This window comes from Antechinus flavipes, chromosome 5, assembly GCF_016432865.1.
Source record: "Antechinus flavipes isolate AdamAnt ecotype Samford, QLD, Australia chromosome 5, AdamAnt_v2, whole genome shotgun sequence".
In the NCBI taxonomy this organism is placed as follows: domain Eukaryota; kingdom Metazoa; phylum Chordata; class Mammalia; order Dasyuromorphia; family Dasyuridae; genus Antechinus; species Antechinus flavipes.
In genome coordinates this window covers 199,111,968-199,131,596 of record NC_067402.1, presented here as the reverse complement: position 1 = coordinate 199,131,596, position 19,629 = coordinate 199,111,968, and the positions used below count along the sequence as shown (strand labels likewise).

The 19,629-nt window shown below is 36.0% G+C and overlaps 1 protein-coding gene across 1 annotated transcript in view; it reads left to right on the top strand.

Annotated features, from left to right (window-relative positions):
• The first annotated feature begins 495 nt into the window (after positions 1-495).
• Positions 496-19,629, top strand: part of ADA2 (adenosine deaminase 2) — an 80,951-nt gene continuing 61,817 nt past the window's right edge. The window contains exon 1 of the mRNA XM_052000645.1: positions 496-2,404. The gene's annotated coding sequence lies outside the window, so the exon portion shown is untranslated. The remainder of the gene's footprint in view (positions 2,405-19,629) is intronic.

The window sequence follows — 19,629 nt, the reverse complement described above, 5'->3', positions numbered from 1 at the left end:
TTCTCTCATATAATCATAGTCAGGAATTGGGGAAGAGAAAAAGAGTATGTGTCAGGCACTGAACTTTTTGAGGAAAGAAGACTAGACTGGAGGTCAGTAGATAATAGCTACCTTATTCCTAAGTGGAATAGTAAATGTGGATTGAGTAAATCTCTTTCCATATTTTAAAGAAAATTTTGTTTTTTGTTTAAATATTTCTCAATTACATTACATTTTTAACCTTTAAAAAAATTTTGAGTTCTAAATTCTCTCTTCTTTCTGCCCCTCTCCTATCCTTGAGAAGGCAAGCAATACAGTATTGATTATACATGTGAAGTCATGTAAAATGTACTTCTGAATTAGTCATATTGTAAAAGAAAACAAAAAAAATCCCAGAAAAATCAAGTGAAAAAATTTTGCTTCAATTTGCCGTCAAAGCATATCACTTCTCTCTATGGAGGTGGAAATTCTTCCTTTGAAATTGTTTTGAATGACCGCTGACCTTATATTTCCAATTGTGAATTGAACATCTGGAATTGGATCAGTCTTGATCAGAATAGCTGAGCCTTTTACAGTTGAACATTGTCACCATATTGGTATTTCTGTGTACAGTGTTCTCCTGGTTCTGCTCATTTTGCTTTGCATCAATCCATCTGCTCAATTTTACTTTGCATCAATAAATGCAATTCAGTTGCATTTACTCATCAATAAAACTTCCCAGATTTTTTTGAAACCATCCCCCTCATTTTATAGCACAATAGTTATTTCATTGTAATCATTTATCACAACCTGTTTAGCCATTTCTCAATTGATGGACATCCCCTAATTTCCAATTCTTTGCCACCATCAGTGAATCTCCAGAGAGGAAAGACTACTAAGTCATGGAGATAGTAGAGGCTGGAAGTCTCAGTGGAGAACAGGGAGTATTTCAAGTTCAGGAGTGGATAATAGCGGAGGAGCAACTAAACAACTAAATAAAAATGCAACCAAATGCTCGAAAAAGTTGCTAGAACTGTCATCCATCTGGAGGGAGCCAAGTATCAACGAATGCAAGAAGATGACGGAAAAGAAAAAAAATTTGATATGAAACTAAGTTTGCCACCTATGGAGCAGACATTCCTAAGGGTACAATAGGAGAGCAAGATACCAATATTCTAGAGGTTTGGTCTCTGTATGGAGTCATCTCAGAATATTAGGCAACAGTGTGCAGTTGGGAAAGTGGAAGGGGCAAAGAGAATTTCCCCTTCCTCCCCTCAGGGTCAGATAGGAGACTGGTGCAGGAATTGATTCACCTACTTCCCCACAGATCCACTTAGAGAATTTAGAGTGGTAAGGGACCTTAGATTTGATTTAGTTCCAATTATCTTATTTTACAGATGGGGAAACTGAAGCCTGGAGAAATGAAATTACTTATCCATTTTCACGTGGGTAAGTAATAGTGGCAGACTATTCTTTCAAATTCAGGACTCTTAACCACTTTATCACATTGCTTCACAATATTTGGAATGCCCTTTGTTACTATTACCAGAAAAATAATTTCTCTTGGATGAAACTCTGAAGCAGAGCTGGTCTTGCCCATAACCCTGCATACCACAGGAACTAGAAAGTTTTTGGTAATACTATTGATACGGCTTAGCTCTTACCTAATTCTGAAACTAATATTTTTTCCACTTTCCAATTAGACCCAATTTTCATGTTGTTTGCATATTATTTTAGCTCCCTAGTCAGCCAAGGTAACAAGGAGTGCTCCTGAATTTTATCTATTTCTTCTATATTTCAAATGATTTCCTATCCCCCTTTTCTCTATTCTCTTTGCCTTCTAGAAAGAAGGCAATCCTATTACTAAAAAAAAAAAAAAAAAAAAAAAAAATTAAAAACAATCAAACCAACCTTCTTTTCCCCCTTTTCTCCCTTCTGCTGTTCCTGGTGGGTGGGAGCACTCAGAATGCAAAGTCAGAATCTGTGGCTCAGAAGCCTTGTCTAAAGGCTTCTCTAAAAAGGCAGCCAGGCTGTTACACTCAGACTTTCTGGTCCCTGCAGCCAGCAGCCAGCCCCCCTAGACTTGGAAGGACTGTACCAAGAGGACGGGGAGATCTGACAATAAAATAGCTCTTCTGGACTCTGTTTAGCCCTCTGGCAAACAGCTGCTAAGTAGCGTGGTCCAGAAGCCCCCTGTCACTTAGTCCTGTCACTTCTGTACCAGATGGGTGGAGCTGGGAGTTCCTTGGAAAGTGTAATCTGAGTTAAAAAAAAAAAAAAAAAAGAACTCATAATTCCTGGGGATACAGAATCTGAAACCTGAGACTCTCGACTAGGGAGTCCTTTCTCAGAGGGAGGGAGAAAGAGGAAGAAAGAAAGAGAGAAAAAGGGTTAAAGAGAGTCTAAACTCCGTGGTCAGCACAAAGAGCTGAGCACAGCTTGAACCGTGAGTACTTTTAGTGTCTCCATAGTTATTTATTTGCCTTGTGTGAACCAAGAGAATCCACTACCTATTGGGGGGAGAGCAAATTCAACTTTGAGGAGGCTTGGCTCCATTTAGGGATTTGCCTGCTGCAAGCCCACCTTCTCCCACTACATCAGTTTTCCTCTGGCCAAGTGAAAAGAATCCCCATCCTGCCTTGCAACCCTCCCCTCCCCCATTACAGAGCCATTGTGAATGAGGGTGAAACATTTTGTTTCATGGATAAACATAATTCATTCAGAAGCAAAAATATTAAATGAACAAAGCAGACATTCTCTATAATTAATCTATATGTGACTAGAGAAATAATTGGCTAGGATGACTTGAAAGGGATGATTTTCAACAGTAAATTGAAACCCATTTTTACATAATAGAGTTTTTTTTCTATTTAGGAGTAGTAGTAAATTTTCTATTTAGGAGTAGTAGTAAATTTTCCAATTTGGTTTACCGAATACTTGTGTAACAGGCTTTGTCATTGGAAAAAGTGCTAGATACTGTGATTTGAGATATAAAAAAAGCATATGACTCATTCCCCACTCTCGGGAAGCATGCAGGTGGGTTGGGAGAGCAAGAATTGTACTCATTAGATAGTTGGAATGGAGAATGAAATAATGCTGAGAATCTGCTTAAATGAATGGTTCTAGATGTGTCCTTGGAGTCAGAAGGACACGGACTTGAGTCCTTTTCCTGACACATTAATTTTTTTTGTGACATTGACCAGCTTACTTAACCTCTCGTTGCCCAAGCCAACTCTTTAAGACCTTAATATACTAATATACTGGTGGAGGGATTCTCCATACCAAAGAATTCCCTATATTCATGAAAAATCTGGGCAGAAATAACAAAGAAGTTATCAATTAAAAATTATCAAAGGCCCAAATTGTAGACTATGGTCAATAAATACCATGTACAATCAGAAATATCAATTCTGGCTAGATGAAAGGCATGAAAGCCATCCTGTAGGACATCATGTTCCCTCTTCCTAGGAGAGAGGAGTTCCTCTACAGGTTTCCCTGATTTAGCACCTGCTGCTATCCTGCTAGGTAGACTCTGGGCCAGAAGGGTTTCTTGGGTAAGTTCAGGAAAAACAAGGGCTAATGTAAATACATTTTTCTCTTTGTATCCCAGCACTGATCATAGAAGAGGCAGTTAATAAATGTTTGTTGATTTGTTGCATCTCTGTGCAAATCTATAAGCAAATATATGTGAATACTTAATTGGGTCAAAAAATTATAAAAGCATAAGATGAAGTAGAAAATAGTTTAATAATAATAATTGATAACATTTATATGGTGCTTACTATATGGTAGGCAGTGTACTAAGCTCTTTATAATCATTGTCTCATTTGCCTCACAAAGACCCTGGGAAGTAAGTATTTTTATCATTCCCATTTTACAGGTGAGAAAACTGAAGTAAAAAGCAATCTGATATAGGTTAAATATATACAATCCTTTAAATTCCATTAATTTTTATGTTTGTCATATTGTTCCACTCCATTCTTATGCCACAGTTTATTTTATCATTTCTTCAATAGGAGACACTCTGCTAATTTCCAGTTTGGGGCTAACATGAAATAGCTGCTATAACTATTTTTCTGTATAGCTTTGTTCTGATGTTTTCCTTCATTTCAAATCAAAGTGATTTCTTTGTTAGCTCCTTTATAGTTAGATCTGTTTCTTTTCTGGATTGGATTATTTAAGATTTCTACCTAGTCTGATAATTTATATCTATAGAAGGCATTTTTGTACTTTTGTGTTCTCAGTTTTGTTAGCATATAAACTACATGATACTCATCTCAATATGGAAACATACTTGATTAACAGGGCAGAGTATGGCAACTTAAAGAAGTGTTCAGACTCCTATCAAGTTGGAGGAATTCTGACTTTTTTAAATTGTGTTCAATTGTGTTCATATTCAGAACAATATATAAAACAGATTTAGAAGTAAAAATTTCCCTACTTCTATTAATTAGAATCAGCATACTTGGACTCAGAGAAAAAGTGAGAAAAATGAAGAAATGAAAGCTTATTACTAGGAAATATTGTTATATGTTCTCAAGCACATCTCTTATCCACAGTCATGAGAAGTACATGATGTCTCTTTTAAATTTTTAATAGTATGATTTTTATATAGAGGTCATGTCAATTTAGAATCTATGTTTTGCATATTTATATGTAATATAAGGTATTGGTCTTATTTATGTTATAAGCTTCTGTAAAATATCCTTATTAACAATGTGGTTGGCATAGTATTAAGAGTATAAATTAATTTTAGTAATATTGTCATTTTTATTTTATTAGCACAACCAAGCCATGAGCACTGAATATTTCTTCAGATATTTAGATTGTTTTTAAAAATTCTTTTTAATTTTTTGTAATGAAAACTATACAAATCTTGTGTGCCTTGATAAATTGATCCTCAGATTTTTTATGTATTTTATAGTTTTTTAGAATGAGGTTCCCCTTTTCTTTGATTGCTTCTTGTGTTTTGTTATTAGTGAAATATGGGCACTAACTGGTAAAGTTTTGATAGAGTTCTCCTATAGATCTTATTAGGTTCAGGAGTGATTTCTTTGTTAGCTCCTTTATAGTTAGATCTGTTTCTTTTCTGGATTGGATTATTTAAGATTTCTACCTAGTCTGATAATTTATATCTATAGAAGGCATTTTTGTACTTTTGTGTTCTCAGTTTTGTTAGCATATAAACTACATGATACTCATCTCAATATGGAAACATACTTGATTAACAGGGCAGAGTATGGCAACTTAAAGAAGTGTTCAGACTCCTATCAAGTTGGAGGAGTTCTGACTTTTTTAAAAAATACCTTCTGGTGGCCAAGAAGTTTTGTTAAAGGAAGTAGGTTCCACTCATGTTCTTTGTTATCTTTTAGAGAAAACTAATCTTGTTGTGGGGCAGGGGAATGGAGGAACTCTGTTGTGGGGGAATATATGTTTTCCCTATTCACCACGTTGACTCTTGAGTCCCCATAGATGTTTCTAGTTACACAAACTATCCACTAGCAGTGACAACTTTTATGTATTAAATATCACTTCATTTGCATAATTCCAAATTGTTTTTCAAAATTGTCATACTAATTAACAGTTCCATCAACAATGCACCAGTATGCCCACCTTACCACAACCCCTTCAATATTGTTCCCATCTTCTGTCATCTTTACCAATTTACCAGATATGAGGTGAAATCTTAGGGTTGTTTTTTGATTTGTATTTACCATTCTTTAGGAAACTATTTGTACTTTTTGATTATTTATGTATTAAGGAATGGCTTTTGTTCTTTGTCTCTATTTCTGTAGCTGTTGCTCTCTTAGTTATCTGAATATTTTAGATTCTAATTCTTTATCTGAGACATTTAATACAAAGAAATTTTTCTCATTCTACCTTTGCCCCTCCTTATCCTAGATGTATTAACTTTGTGCAGAAGCTTTTCATTTTCATGTAATTTCAGTTATCCATTTTCTCTTTCATTATTCTCCATATTCCTTGTTTGATTAAGACTATATCTTCTAGTAATGTGGAACTATGCTCAAAGTGCTATAAAAACTGTGTATACTCTTTGATCCAGCAGTCTCATTACTAGGTGTATATCCCAAAGAGATCACAAAAGAGGGAAATGGATCCACATGTGCAAAAATGTTTGTAGCAGCTCTTTTTGTAGTGGCAAGGAACTGGAAAATGAGTGGCTGTTCATCATTTGGGGAATGGCTGAATAAGTTATGGTATGTGAATGTTGGAATATTATTGTTTTTATAAGAAATGATGAGCAGGCTAATTTTATTTATTTATTTTTTAATTTTATTTTATTTAATAATAACTTTGTATTGACAGAATCCATGCCAGGATAATTTTTTTACAACATTATCCCTTACACTCGCTTATGTTTCGTTTTTTCCCCTCCCTCCCTCCACCCCCTCCCCCAAGATGGCAAGCAGTCCTATATATGTTAAATATGTTGCAGTATATCCTAGATACAATACATATTTGCAGAACCGAACAGTTCTCCCGCTGCACAGGGAGAATTGGATTCAGAAGGTAAAAATAACTCGGGAAGAAAATCAAAAATGCAAATAGTTCACATTCATTTCCCAGTGTTCCTTCTTTGGGTGTAGCTGTTTCTGTCCATCATTTATCCATTGAAACTCAGTTAAGTCTCTTTGTCATAGAAATCCACTTCCATCAGAATACATCCTCATACAATATCGTTGTCGAAGTGTATAATGATCTCCTGGTTCTGCTCATCTCACTTAGCATCAGTCCATGTAGGTCTCTCCAAGCCTCTCTGTATTCATCCAAGCAGGCTAATTTTAGAAACGCCTGGAAAGACTTACATGAACTGATGTTAAGTGAAGTGAGCAGAACTAGGAAAACATTGTATGCAATAACCGCAAGATTATGTGATGATCAGTTGTGATGGACTTGACTCTTCTCAACAATGTAATGATTCAAGTTAATTCCAACAGATTTGTGATGGAAAATGCCATCTGCATCCAGAGAAAACTATGGATACTGAAGGTGATCTAAGCTTAGTATTTTCACCTTTGTTGTTGTTGTTGTTTATTTGATTTTTTCTTTCTTGTGGTTTTTTCCCTTTTGATTGGATTTTTCTTGTACAACATGACAAATATGGAAATATGTTTAATAGGATTGCACATATTTAATCTATATCAGATTGCTTGTTGTTTTAGGGAGAGGGGAAATAAGGGAGGGAGGGAGAAAATTTGGAATACAAAGTTTTTTTTTTTTAATTTAATTTTATTTAATAATAACTTTGTATTGACAGAATCCATGCCAGGATAATTTTTACACAACGTTATCCCTTGCAATCACTTATGTTTCATTTTTTCCCCTCCCTCCCTCCTCCCCCCCCCCAAGATGGCAAGCAGTCCTATATATGTTAAATATGTTGCAGTATATCCTAGATACAATACATATTTGCAGAACCGAACAGTTCTCCCGCTGCACAGGGAGAATTGGATTCAGAAGGTAAAAATAACTCGGGAAGAAAATCAAAAATCAAATAGTTCACATTCATTTCCCAGTGGAATACAAAGTTTTTTTTAATAAAAAGTTAAAGATTTTTATTTTCAAAACATATATAGATAATTTTCAACATTTCATCTTTGCAAAACCTTATGTTTCAAAATTTTTTCCCTTCTCTTCCCCCTGTCCCTTCCTGTAGGGATCTAATATGTTAAACATGTGCAATTCTTCTATACATATTGGAATACAAAATCTTACAAAAGAAATGTTGAAAACTATTATTTCATCAAGTTCTGTAAAGTATCTCTTTGAAAATTTGATTGGTGTAGCATAAGAATGTAAATTAACTTTGACAGTTTTGTCATTTTTATTATATTAGCATAGCTCAGCTCTGAGCATTGACTATCCCTATAGCTACTTGTTATTCTTTAATTTTTAAAAAATCTTTTAAAAATTACTTTGTAATTGAATCTATGCAAGTATTTCATGTGATTTGGTAGATTTATCCCTAAATACTTTATGCATTTGTAGTTATTTTTAAATAGGATTTCCCTTTAAATTATTGACTTACATTTTATTATTATATGGAATTATTATTGTTTTGTTATTATATGAAAATGATGATTTTTGTGGTTTCATTTTGTAACCTGGAATTTTGCTCAAACCATTATCTCAATTAGTATCTTTTCTGTTTCCTTAGGTTTTTTCCTTTTTAAAAAATAATAATAGCTTTTTATTTTTTCAAAATACATGCAAAGATAGGTTTCAACATTCACTCTTACAAAACTTTGTGTTCTAAAATTTTCTCCCTCTCTCTTCCCTATACTCTTTCCCTAGACAGCAAGTAATCCAGTACATATGCAATTCTTCTAAATATAGTTACATATTTATCATGCTACATAAGAAAAGTCAGATCAAAAGAGAAAAAAATGAGAAAGAAGAAAAACAAGTGAGTCAACAACAATAACAACAAAGGTGAAAATACTATGTTGTGCTTCACATTCAGTCCCCCTAGTCCTCTCTCTGTATGCAGATGGTTCTCTCTATCACAAGTATATTGGAATTGGTTCCTTAGGGTTTTCTAAGTAGACCTTTATGTCATCAGCAAATAGTTTTAGCAAGTTGAGTTTCTTTTTCTTTTTTCTTTCTTTTTAAAAACTATCTTTAAGCCTTTAATTCTTTCTTTTGTCTTATGGAAATTGTTAACATTTGTAGAACTATATCAAATAATAGTGGGGGAAGTGTACATCTTTCCTTTACCAAGGTTAGGAAAGTTTCTAGCACGTCCTCATTCTATGTGATACTTGCTTTTGGTTGATGTTAAAAAAAGCCCATTTATGCCTATATATATGTATATATATATTTGTATATGTTATTTATTTATTTTTGAATTGAATTGTTAATTTAATTTAATTAAAAATTTTTAAAATTTAAGCTTTTTTAATTTCAAAATATGTACATGGATAATTTTCAACATTCCTCTTACAAAATCTTGTATATACTAAATTTTTTCCCTCCCTTCCCCCATCCCCTCCTCTAAAAGCAAGTAATGTTAAAAAGTAAAAGCAAGTAATGTTAAACATGCATTTTTTCTATACATATTTCCACAAATATCATTCTACACAAGAAAAATCAGATCAAAAAGAAAAAAATGAGAAAGAAAACAAAATGCAAGTAAACAACAACAAAAATAGTGAAAATATTATATTGTGATCCACACTCAGTTGCCACTGTCCTCTCTCTGGATGTAGATGGCTCTCTTTATCACAAAACCATTTTATGCCTATATTTTATAATTTTTAAAAAGCATATAATTATTGTTGTACTTTGTTAAAGACTTTTCCTATATCTATTGACATAATCGAATGATTTTGGATATTCTGGTTTTTAATATTATCCCCTTTCCATTTCATCTGTTTTCTTATAATTCTTCCTGAGAGATTATAGGAATTATTTTTCCTTTATTATTTATCATTGACTTGAATAGGATATATGACTAATCCTCTGCTGTTTTCTCCTTCCCCCCTTTCCTTTTATAGTCCTTCCCATCCTTTAATGTAGTCCCCCACACATAAAAACAAAACAAAACTGAATGACCAAACAAAAAACAAAACACATTTATTCACCTGTAGGCACAGTGTTGTGAGTTTTAGCCCATTTTCTTTTCAGGCTTTTTTCTTACTAATGATTTTTTGCTTTCCAGAGAAACTTTCTTCTTCTAGATTATCCATTATTTTTGTGTATTTTATATTCCCAATTAGTTGTTCTCTCTTTTGTTTCTCTGGAAATATTTACTATCATGGATTCAGGTTTTTCCTATTATGTCAATTATTTCTGCTGGCAGGTTAGAAATTCTGCTTTCATGATTCTTATTTCTCTCTGGAACCATTTAGGAACATTTTGTGCTTCCATGATCTCTTGAGTTAGATAGAGTTCTATCTCTGGGGCAGCTAAGATGAAGTCAGGAGGATCTGAGTTCAAGTTTGGCTCCAGACATCTAAACACATCCTAGCTGTGTGCTAGTCATTTAACCCCAGTTGCCTGGCAAAAAACAAAAAAACAAAACAAAACAAAACAAAACAAAATAAAAAACAAATAAAAAGAAGGCAATTGATTAATTTCCTTTGTTTTTTCATATTTATTCAGAGATAATTGGACACATTTTTATGTCCCAAAGGGCATCTTCTTTTCCATTTTCAGTATCCTCAAAGTAGATTTATCTGATTATGTTCAAGATTTTTAACTCAATTTCCTTGTTCTGGAGATTTTTGATAATTTCAATCTCTCCTCCCTTTATTATTATTATTATTATTAATTCCTTATTTTCTTATATTTATTTATATTGCTTACTTTCTGATTCCTTCTCCTTTGATAATGTATACCTGAGTATTAGACCTCAAAGCTATCTGGGACTCTCCCATATTAGGTAATTCACTTTTCATAGGCTGCTCCCAGTGACTTCTGGAGAGACAGAACTTGCTTTGGCTAGATTTCAATCTCCTTTCTTTCTGGCCTTGAGGAGAGTCCCACAGGTGATGACACTGGGCTCCAGTTCCCTCTGCTTTGTAGTTTTCTCTGGCTGAACACTGCTGCATTGCATCCTCAGGGACAGCAGTTTCCCACTTTCCCATACCATCATATCTTTTGAAAAGTGTCATGGGCTTAGATGTGGAGTTGAATTCTATTGCTTCTTGTCACAGAATGGAAGGGGCAGGAGCAGGGGTGGGGTGGGATGCTGGTAGAGACTGTAGCAGCCACAAGGCAATTGTAGCGAATTGAAAAGCATAGACTGGAGGGTTCCAAATGCAGCCCTGTCAGAAGGTGGGATGGGGTGAGAATGTGTGAGTTGATATGAGCTCATTAGGTAACAAAATTGCCTCTCTACGGGTTCTTGGTATCTTAGCCTGTCTGTGTTATGATTGTTCAATCATTTCAGTTACATCTGACCCTTTGTGGTTCCATTTGTTTTTTTGTTTTTTGTTTTTTGGTAAATATACTGAAGTGGCAAACAGAGTTAAGTGATTTGTCCAGGATCACACGATTAGAATGAATTTGACACTTGATTTGAATTCTGGTCATGATTCCAAACCTAGAGCTTTTGCCATTGCGCTACCTGTGTCTGTTTAGATAGCTGTAATTGCTTTACTTCTTTTCACAATCCTTATTTTGGAGAGTTTTGAGAAGTTTCGTGGATCAGAGAAAATGTCTAGAACTGTAACATCACTAGTCATATGATCCTTGTTGTTTCAGGTCATTTAAAAGACACCAGCAGTTCTTGGCTATGTGGCCAGCGGGAGAAAGCAACTCCCAAGCATGACAGACAAAAATGGGATGTCCATGCATGTTCCAGTCCTGCAGGCTCCTAAAGCTCCCCAAGGACTTCTACATGGATGGTGCCTTCTTAGGTAGTCTGTACATGATCCTTCGTCACAACGGTATCTTTATAACCATTTTATACATGGGGAAATTGATATTCAAAAAGCTAATTATCTTGCCCATGGTTACTGAACCAAATAAATTGAGGAAATTAGAACTCAATTCTAGATCTTCTGGTCACCAAGTACAGTGTTCATTCCATTACAGCACCTAGAGACTGACAAACTATAACTCACAGGCCAAATTTGGCCTGTCTTCTGTTTCCCATGGCCTGCAAAGCTATTAAAAAAACAAAACAAATAAAACGCAAACACCCTCAGCTGATGGTTCATACAGAAATAGGTGACAGGCTAGATTTGGCCCATGGGCCGTAATTTGCCAATCCCGGCAATATGTTATATACTGCTTCTTTTACACAAATAGTAATATAAGAGAGACAGAATAGCAAATTTTATATCACAAATAGATCCACTTGAAGAAACTAATGATGCGATTTTTTTTTTTTTTAAAAAAATTAAGACCTAATTGCTATTTAGGCATGCATAGTAGGTATGCTATCATTGGAAAAATTCTAACCCCTCTATCATATCTGCTCTTTGGCCCCCAGATCACATGATGGCTTTTGGTAAGTGCTCCTTAGGGAGGGTGTTTCTTACCAGTACAGCATCCTGTGAGTAACAACCTTGCTTTCCTCTCTGTTCATTTGGGTGGGACATAATGAGTCACAAGATGAGTAGCCATGAGTAAGTAGTCCCAGATCCCATATCTCATTATATTATCTTTTCTCCTAAACCCATTCCTTTTCTAAATTCCTAAATTACTGTGGAGAATGCCACTATCTTCCCAGTCATCCAAGTTCATCTTCAACTTTTCTTTTTTTTCAATCTACACACCCAATCATTTACCTTATTTTGTCTCTTTTCCCTCAATTTCACTTACATCTGTCTCCTTTACTCACAGATACCACCATACTTCAGGTCCCCATCAGTTTTATCATCTGGACTATTGCAATAATCTGCTAATTGACTTTGCTGAATTAAATTTTTCTCTTTTCCAATCCCTCTTCCAAAATGATTTTCCTAAATTACAAACCTCATCATATCAGTCCACTGCTTTAATAAATTCTAGTAATTCCATAATGATCTTAGGATCAGATATTATTTAAGTTTTAACTCACCCTTTAAAAATTTCTATTTTTGTATAAGTTTTACAAAGTACATAATCATTAGTGTGTTACATAAATATATTCATATTGGGTATATATAATTAAAAGTTTTTAACTGATATAGGTGTACCATCAAAAATCTTTGAACCACTGTCTTGGGCATTTTGGAATAGTGGTACTTGAATATATAAGAAGCTTGTGTGTGGGGGTATGGGAATATTTGATAATCATTTTATCTTGCTAAAATTGATATTTCTATATTAGTTCTTATGTACATAGTAAACCCTGAGATTTATTTCTTTTTAACACTGAAGAGGCAATATGGGAAAATTTGCTAAAAGTCAAGGGGCACAGGACCTGAAAAAATCTGGGAACCTCTGCTTTAGCTACATCAGTGGGGCCTACTACTGACTGGCACTAGGGACCTATTAAATAGCAACAATTGAGAGCTTCTGACTCCCAACCTCAAGTCTGTTGTGACAACCTATATTTTGAAAAAGAACTTAATTAGTAGGGTGTGAGGAAGGGAGAGAGGGAGGGGAGGGAGAGAAACAGATGAGAGAGAAAGAGAGAGAGACAGAGACAGAGACAGAGAAAGAAAGAGAGGGAGGGAAAGGGAGGGAGACAGAATCAGCCAGAGAGAGAAGGAGAGGGAGAGAGAGAAGAAAGGAAAGAAGGAAGGAAGGAGAGAGGGAAGAGACGGTTTGGAGTATGCACTTCAGGTCGCGAGGCCCTTCTTAGTTCAAGCTAGCCTCCTAAGACTCTTTGACCTCCTTTCTAGGACTCCGTGTACTCTTTCCTTTCAGGGATTACTCCCCTCCCCTTTTACTGTGTCTGGCACTGGCTCTGTAGCTAGGAACCCTGCTGGGCTATAGCTGGCCTCCTGCACCGTTCTATATTAACCCCTTCCATCCTTCCCGGGCCTGGAACCCCTGGAACAAGGTGCTGGGCACGGCGTCCGCAGATAGGGCAGGTGGATGCCATCAGTCCGTTTTCCTGGGGACCCCGGGGATCAGTTTGGGGAAGGAAGCACAAGTGTTTTGCTTGAAGGGGGCTCAGCGTGAGGAGGCCCGAGCCCAGACAGTTCCGTAAGCGCGTTCCTTAGTGGCCATTGGGGGAGGAGCGCGGATGAGCTGGGGAGCGTGGCGGGAGGGAGAAGAGCTTTCAGCTGCTGCCGCAGCTCCGGGGAAATTTGGCTTGAGGGACGAACTGAGCGCGAGAGTAAGCCGAAGAGGGGGTGGGGCTTGGGGAGCGGGGCGGTATCTCGGGCGAGGAGGGAGCAGGTGGCTAGTTGTTTTTCTGCTCAGCTGTTTTGTGTCCAGGAGCCCGAGAGAGACAGAAGCAGCTGGGAGGAGAAAAAACAGCCCAGTCAGGGGGCCCATTGGTCTTTCTGCCTTTGCCACAGGTTCGTAAAGCAAAGCAAAACTACCAGAGAATGATTAATGTAGGTAAAGCCCCGCACTCTACCCAGCAGTGTTCCTTTCTGATGCATATGCCGGTTTGTGCCTATGCAAATACCCTGGCAATGCTGCCTCCCCACATGCTCCGGTCTGTGCCTGAGCACATATCCTGGCCGGGCACTTCTGAGTGCCCGCTGGCATATGCCCATATAAATACCCCGGACCCTAGCCCAGTCCACTTCCATATATAAAGTGGCAAATCGATGAGGGCCAAATGAACCCCATCCCTCGTATTAAACCTTGCCGCCTGCCCCAAGCTGGCCAATAGAAACGAAGGGGAGAGCTTGGTCGCTTTCCCTTCGGTGTCCTAAGTCCCTAGAGTTCTTCCTTTCATTCCGGCCCGACTTGGATTTATTTTGCTAATAGGCGAAGCCCTGTGTGGCTTCTCTCAATCTCCTTCATGCCTCAGTGCTTGTCTTTCATTTAGGGTCCTTTGTAACTCAGGTTGAGAGTCTGCTTAGTGTGCCTTGATGTTTTCCAAACCAGGTCATAAAACATACCGACCGGGATGCGTACATTTCTCATCACCCAAGTATCTGGGCAGCAGTTCTGCTTAATTATAATGTAATCTCACTTTGCCCCGTGGCTGTTTCTCAATCTTATTTATTCTTGTTTGTTTAAACCAGAACATTTGCTGGAGCTTCAACAATCTTGAAGTCTGTTCTTTCACCCTCTTCCCCCTGGAGGAGAATCAGAATTTCCACAGACCTTACTCTTTGCTTGGGCATGTGTATGCCCTCTTCTATTTCTCTGTTTCTCTCTCTGCTTCTCTCTCTCTCTCTCTCTCTCTCTCTCTCTCTCTCTCTCTCTCTCTCTCTCTCTCTCTCTATTTCCTTGTCTCTCCGATCCAAGAAACACAAAGCCAGGGCTCTCTGTTGACAAAGGCTTTGGTTTGCTGGCACTGGGCCTGCTGGTCAGGGACAGTGTAAGAAAGCTTTTTTTTTTTTTTTTTTTTTTTTTTTTTTTTTTTTTTTTTTGCTGCCTTCCTTTTTCCCTGCAGGCAACTACAGTTTGCTGTTCTCCCAGTAGTCTCTCTCCCATATAGTTATTTTGGGAAAAGTGGAGGTGGAGGTCATAATGAACATGTGAAGGTACTGATCATAACGAGTATGGACCAGTATGATGTGAGTTGAGATAAAGGGATTTGGGAGATAGTGTGCATGAGACTTGGAACGCTGGAAGAGAGAGCAAGGTAGCATAGAAAAAGACTAGACAAGTGTCATGATATGTAGGTTCTAGCCTTGGATCTGCTTGTACATATTTAGTGGCTTTGGACAGGTCACAGCCTTTCTCAGGGGTGTACTTTTCTTACCTATAAAATGAGGTGATTGAAGTATGTGATCCTTAATGTCTTTTTCAGACGTCATTCTAATGGCTTTCCAGATTTAAATTTCTTCATTTAAACTTCCCTGGATAGAAATTTACTTTCTCAGAGACTTAGTGATCCAGTAACATTGTCACAGCCAAGCATGGAAACGAAAGGGAGGTGCTCAAATAGTTCTCCTTACTCTATAATGATGTGGGAGTATTGAAAATAACTTTAAAAGTCAGCTATTTTGCAAGCTCAATTGTGTTCTTCTGTAATAAAGTTTAGGAAGTTTTCTTCCTCTGGTTCATGAAACTTTCTTGAACCTCAGATCCCTTACCTATAACCAAGGGACATGGATTAGGTGATCTTTGATATCTTTTCTGACCCCCACCTCCGCCCACTTAATAATACTTTATTTTTTCTAATTACTTGTAAAGATAGATTTCAACATTCATTTTTATAAGATTTTGAATTCCATTTTTTTATCTTTGCCTAACCCCCCACTTTTTCCCTCTCCGTAAGATAATAAACAATCCGATATAGGTTATACATACATAATGATATTAAACGTATTTCCACATTAGTCATGCATGAAAGAAGAATCAGAACAAAAGGGAAAAAACCACAAGAAAAAAAAAGAAACAAAATGTAGAAATAATATGCTTTGATTTGTATTCAGATTCCATATTTCTTTCTCTGGGTGTGGGCAGTATTTTCCCTAATGGAATTATCTTGGATCATAGTATTGTTGAGAAAAACTAAGTTTATTTTAGTTGATTATCCCACAGTGTTGCTGTTACTGTATACAATGTTCTCATTCTGCTCACTTCACTTAGCATCAGTTCTTATAAGTCTTTTCAGGTTTTTCTGAAATCTACTTGCTCATCATTTTTTTCTTTTCTTTTAATAACAGCTTTTTATTTTTCTGAATACATGCAAAGATAGTTTTCAACATTCACTTTTGCAAAACCTTGTGTTCCAAATTTCTTTCCCTCCCTCCTTCTCTTATCCTAGATAGCAAACTCCAATGTAGGTTAAACAATTCTTCTAAACATATTTCTATATTTGTCATGCTGCTCAAGAAAAATCAGATCAAAAGAGAAAAAAAAAACCCGAGAAAGAAAAAAAAAACCAAACAACCAATACAAAAAGATGAAAATACTATGATTTGATCCACATTCAGTCTCTTTTCTTTATATGCAGATGGCTCTTTTCATCACAAGTCTATTGAAATTGCCTTGAATGACCTCATTGTTGAACAGAGTCAAGTCCATCACAGTTGATCATCACATAATCTTGTTGTTGCTATGTACAGTGTTCTCTTGGTACTACTTACTCACTAAGCATCAGTTTATGTAAGGTTTTTCTGAAATTAGCTTGCTTATCAGCTCTTATAGAATATTTCATTACATTCATATACCACAACTTGTTTAGCCATTCCCCAAGTGATAGATATCTCCTCAATTTCCAATTTTTTGCCACCACAAAAAGAATTGCCATAAATATTTTTGTACGTGTGGGTCCTTTTAAATTTTTTTCATCTTTTTGGGAAACAGACCTACCTAATAGTGGTATTACTGGACCAAAACTGGCACAGTTTTATAGCCCTTTGGGAACATTTCCAAATTATTTTCCTGAATGTTTGCATCACTTCAAGACTCTACCAACAATATTTTATAGATCTTAATCTATAACACTATGATAGACTAGAACCTGTTTAACTTTGGATCCATGAACTATTTGTCCCAGAATATGGATATGTCACAAGGAATACAAAGGTACATGACAATGATTCTTGAACTTATATGTTTATTATACCTTTTTTAGGGAGAAAATCATGTACAAAACAATTAGAATACATTGCAAGATAGCTTTTTCTTGGGATCTAAAAGAGATGTAGGCAAACTTGACCTGAAATCTGAGAATGATTTTTAATTTTTAAATATTTCAGCTCACTGCCTTGTGGGATTCAGAGTGAGTGGTAGATTGTCAACCCTTGACCTAGAAAAATCTATATTGTAAGGCATTTTGTATGTATGGCATGATATACACATACAGTGAATTATTGCAAATTTATTTTATTTTATTGAGATTTTCATGTATAGATACAATATTATGCTTATATTGTCATAAATACTTCACATTATGCTATTGTTGCATAATTTCTTCTTCCTGTGTATATTATAAAGTATATATGCTTTTTGTTCAGTATATCCCCAAAGTCTTAATAATTTCAGAAGTATAAATGCCTCAAATTTAGCAAAACATCATTTGGAAGTTTAATTATTTTATTTGTTATACTTATTTAGTTCTGTGATTTTAAAAAAATGATAAATTTTTAATTTTAATAAGATGGATCACTCTGTCATTATGCATTGTGTGTGTGAGAGTTTCTGGATGACACTTTCTCAGACTGGTGTATTAGCAGAGGATGCCCTCTTGCTTGGCCACCTCTGTCATCTGATCTGTTTCCATTAGATTTTTTTTTAGTGGGTCATGTCAAAACTGTCATCCATGTATCAAAACCTCTTTCTTTGGATGATCATTAGGCTAGGATTACAAATGCAATCTTTTCAGTCACCGAACAGCAGCTGACTAGAGTAATATATAGCACAAGATGGTGGATATGTTGAATTTTAATAAGGAATGTCAATCTTTCTTAAAATTTTAAATAAGTGATCTTTTAGATGTTGTTTTTTGTAAGTTTGTGGCTTTTGTACTCCTGCAGTTATATAAAGCTTAAAACCGCATTAAGACATTTAAATATCCTATATTTTGAACTCTTAATTTGTCAAGGAAGGCTTTGCATTGTAATAGTTTGTTATATATAATATTAAAGTATAAATGTTTTACTAATCATTTTCTAGAAACCGGAAAGTATTTTGCTTGTAGGGAGAAATGTAACATCAGTGTCAAAAGCCTTCTGCAGAAACTATCTTTAAAAGCTAGTACAATCTTGAGGAAAGTTGTAGTTTAACTCTTATCTGCAGACTATTAACTGTCATGGCTGGAGAGATTATATGAAGTACAAAGAGAAGTATAGATTGATGGAGTAAACTTATCTTTGAGAAGGATTGAAAAAACATCTCCCGAGGAGATTGAACTCATGCTGTGAAGAAGGTATCCTAAAGAGAATTCTTGAGAGCCTTTGACTGCCATCTTGAGAGAGCTGAATGATAAGACTGCTTTTCCAGAGTTGAGGGAAAATTAGCAGTTGTCATATTTGTAATCTTTCTCACTGTGATACATAGTTGAAATATTAAATATATCTGTTTTATTTGTTACAGTATTAATTGTATTACCAGAAATGGTGATGTTTATTTAAGCTTGTAAAACTGATGTCTGGCCATGATTTTAAGAAACAGTCTTTAAAAATTACTTCTTACAGGAAAAGAGGTTGTTTTCCCCCAGTTTAAATAATAAACTAGAAACTCATAACTATTTAGTGAGAGAGATTCCTGTTAATTTGTGAAAAAAAGACAGAAAATATCCTTTAATTGTCCTTAAGCCCAGGATCAGAATTAATAAGGAAATGAACCAGGAATAAATAGAGAGGGGATAAAAATTGATTTTGTTGTCAACTATCATAGGTGCATTAACCTGACAGTAGGCTATGCATGGGGCAATGGATAAAATCCTGTTAAACTCAGACAAAAGGGATTCCTGAATTGTGGTGGTACAAGAAGACGCTGCAAGTGACAATGGGGATGAAAAACTATTTCAATTCTTTTACTTTAAACGGGGAAATTGGAGTGAGTGGTGGTGATAGTGATGGTAGTATATGAGTAAAACTGAAATCAGCACTGGAAAAGGTGACCAGGAAAATATTATTAGAAGGAAACTAGGTCTCAGTGGATACAGGATTATAGGAGTAAAAAAGGAGAAAGTTTAAGGTGAAAGCTAGTTTGTTACCTGTGGGGCAGGCATTTCAGAAAACATCTTAGAATAGCTGAGTAGACCTGGAGGGGGAAAATGGGGAGAGGGGAGATAGCTAGCCGGGAATAAGAACAAGGGAATTGGTAAAAAATGATGGGCAATGAGGTTCAAACACTGATAGTTGAGAGTTCAGAATCATTGGAAAGTGGAAAATATGACAAAGTGGGAATGTGCTAATTATTTAGGAATGAATTCAGGCAGATTATCATCTGGACAGGGTCAGGCAGCTAATGTAGAGAATAAAAGAAGCTAGAGGATAGACCAGTAATAGAGAGTGAACAGCACGACTAGGATATCTCAAGAAATGGAAATTCCCTGGCAGAAACTCACCAATCAATGAATGACTTAATTATAGAGACTCACTAGTCATTGACTTAAGGATAAATTCACCCTGATGTATCAGCTAGAGATGTATAGGTGGAAAAGGGAGTTAAGGAATGGGAGGA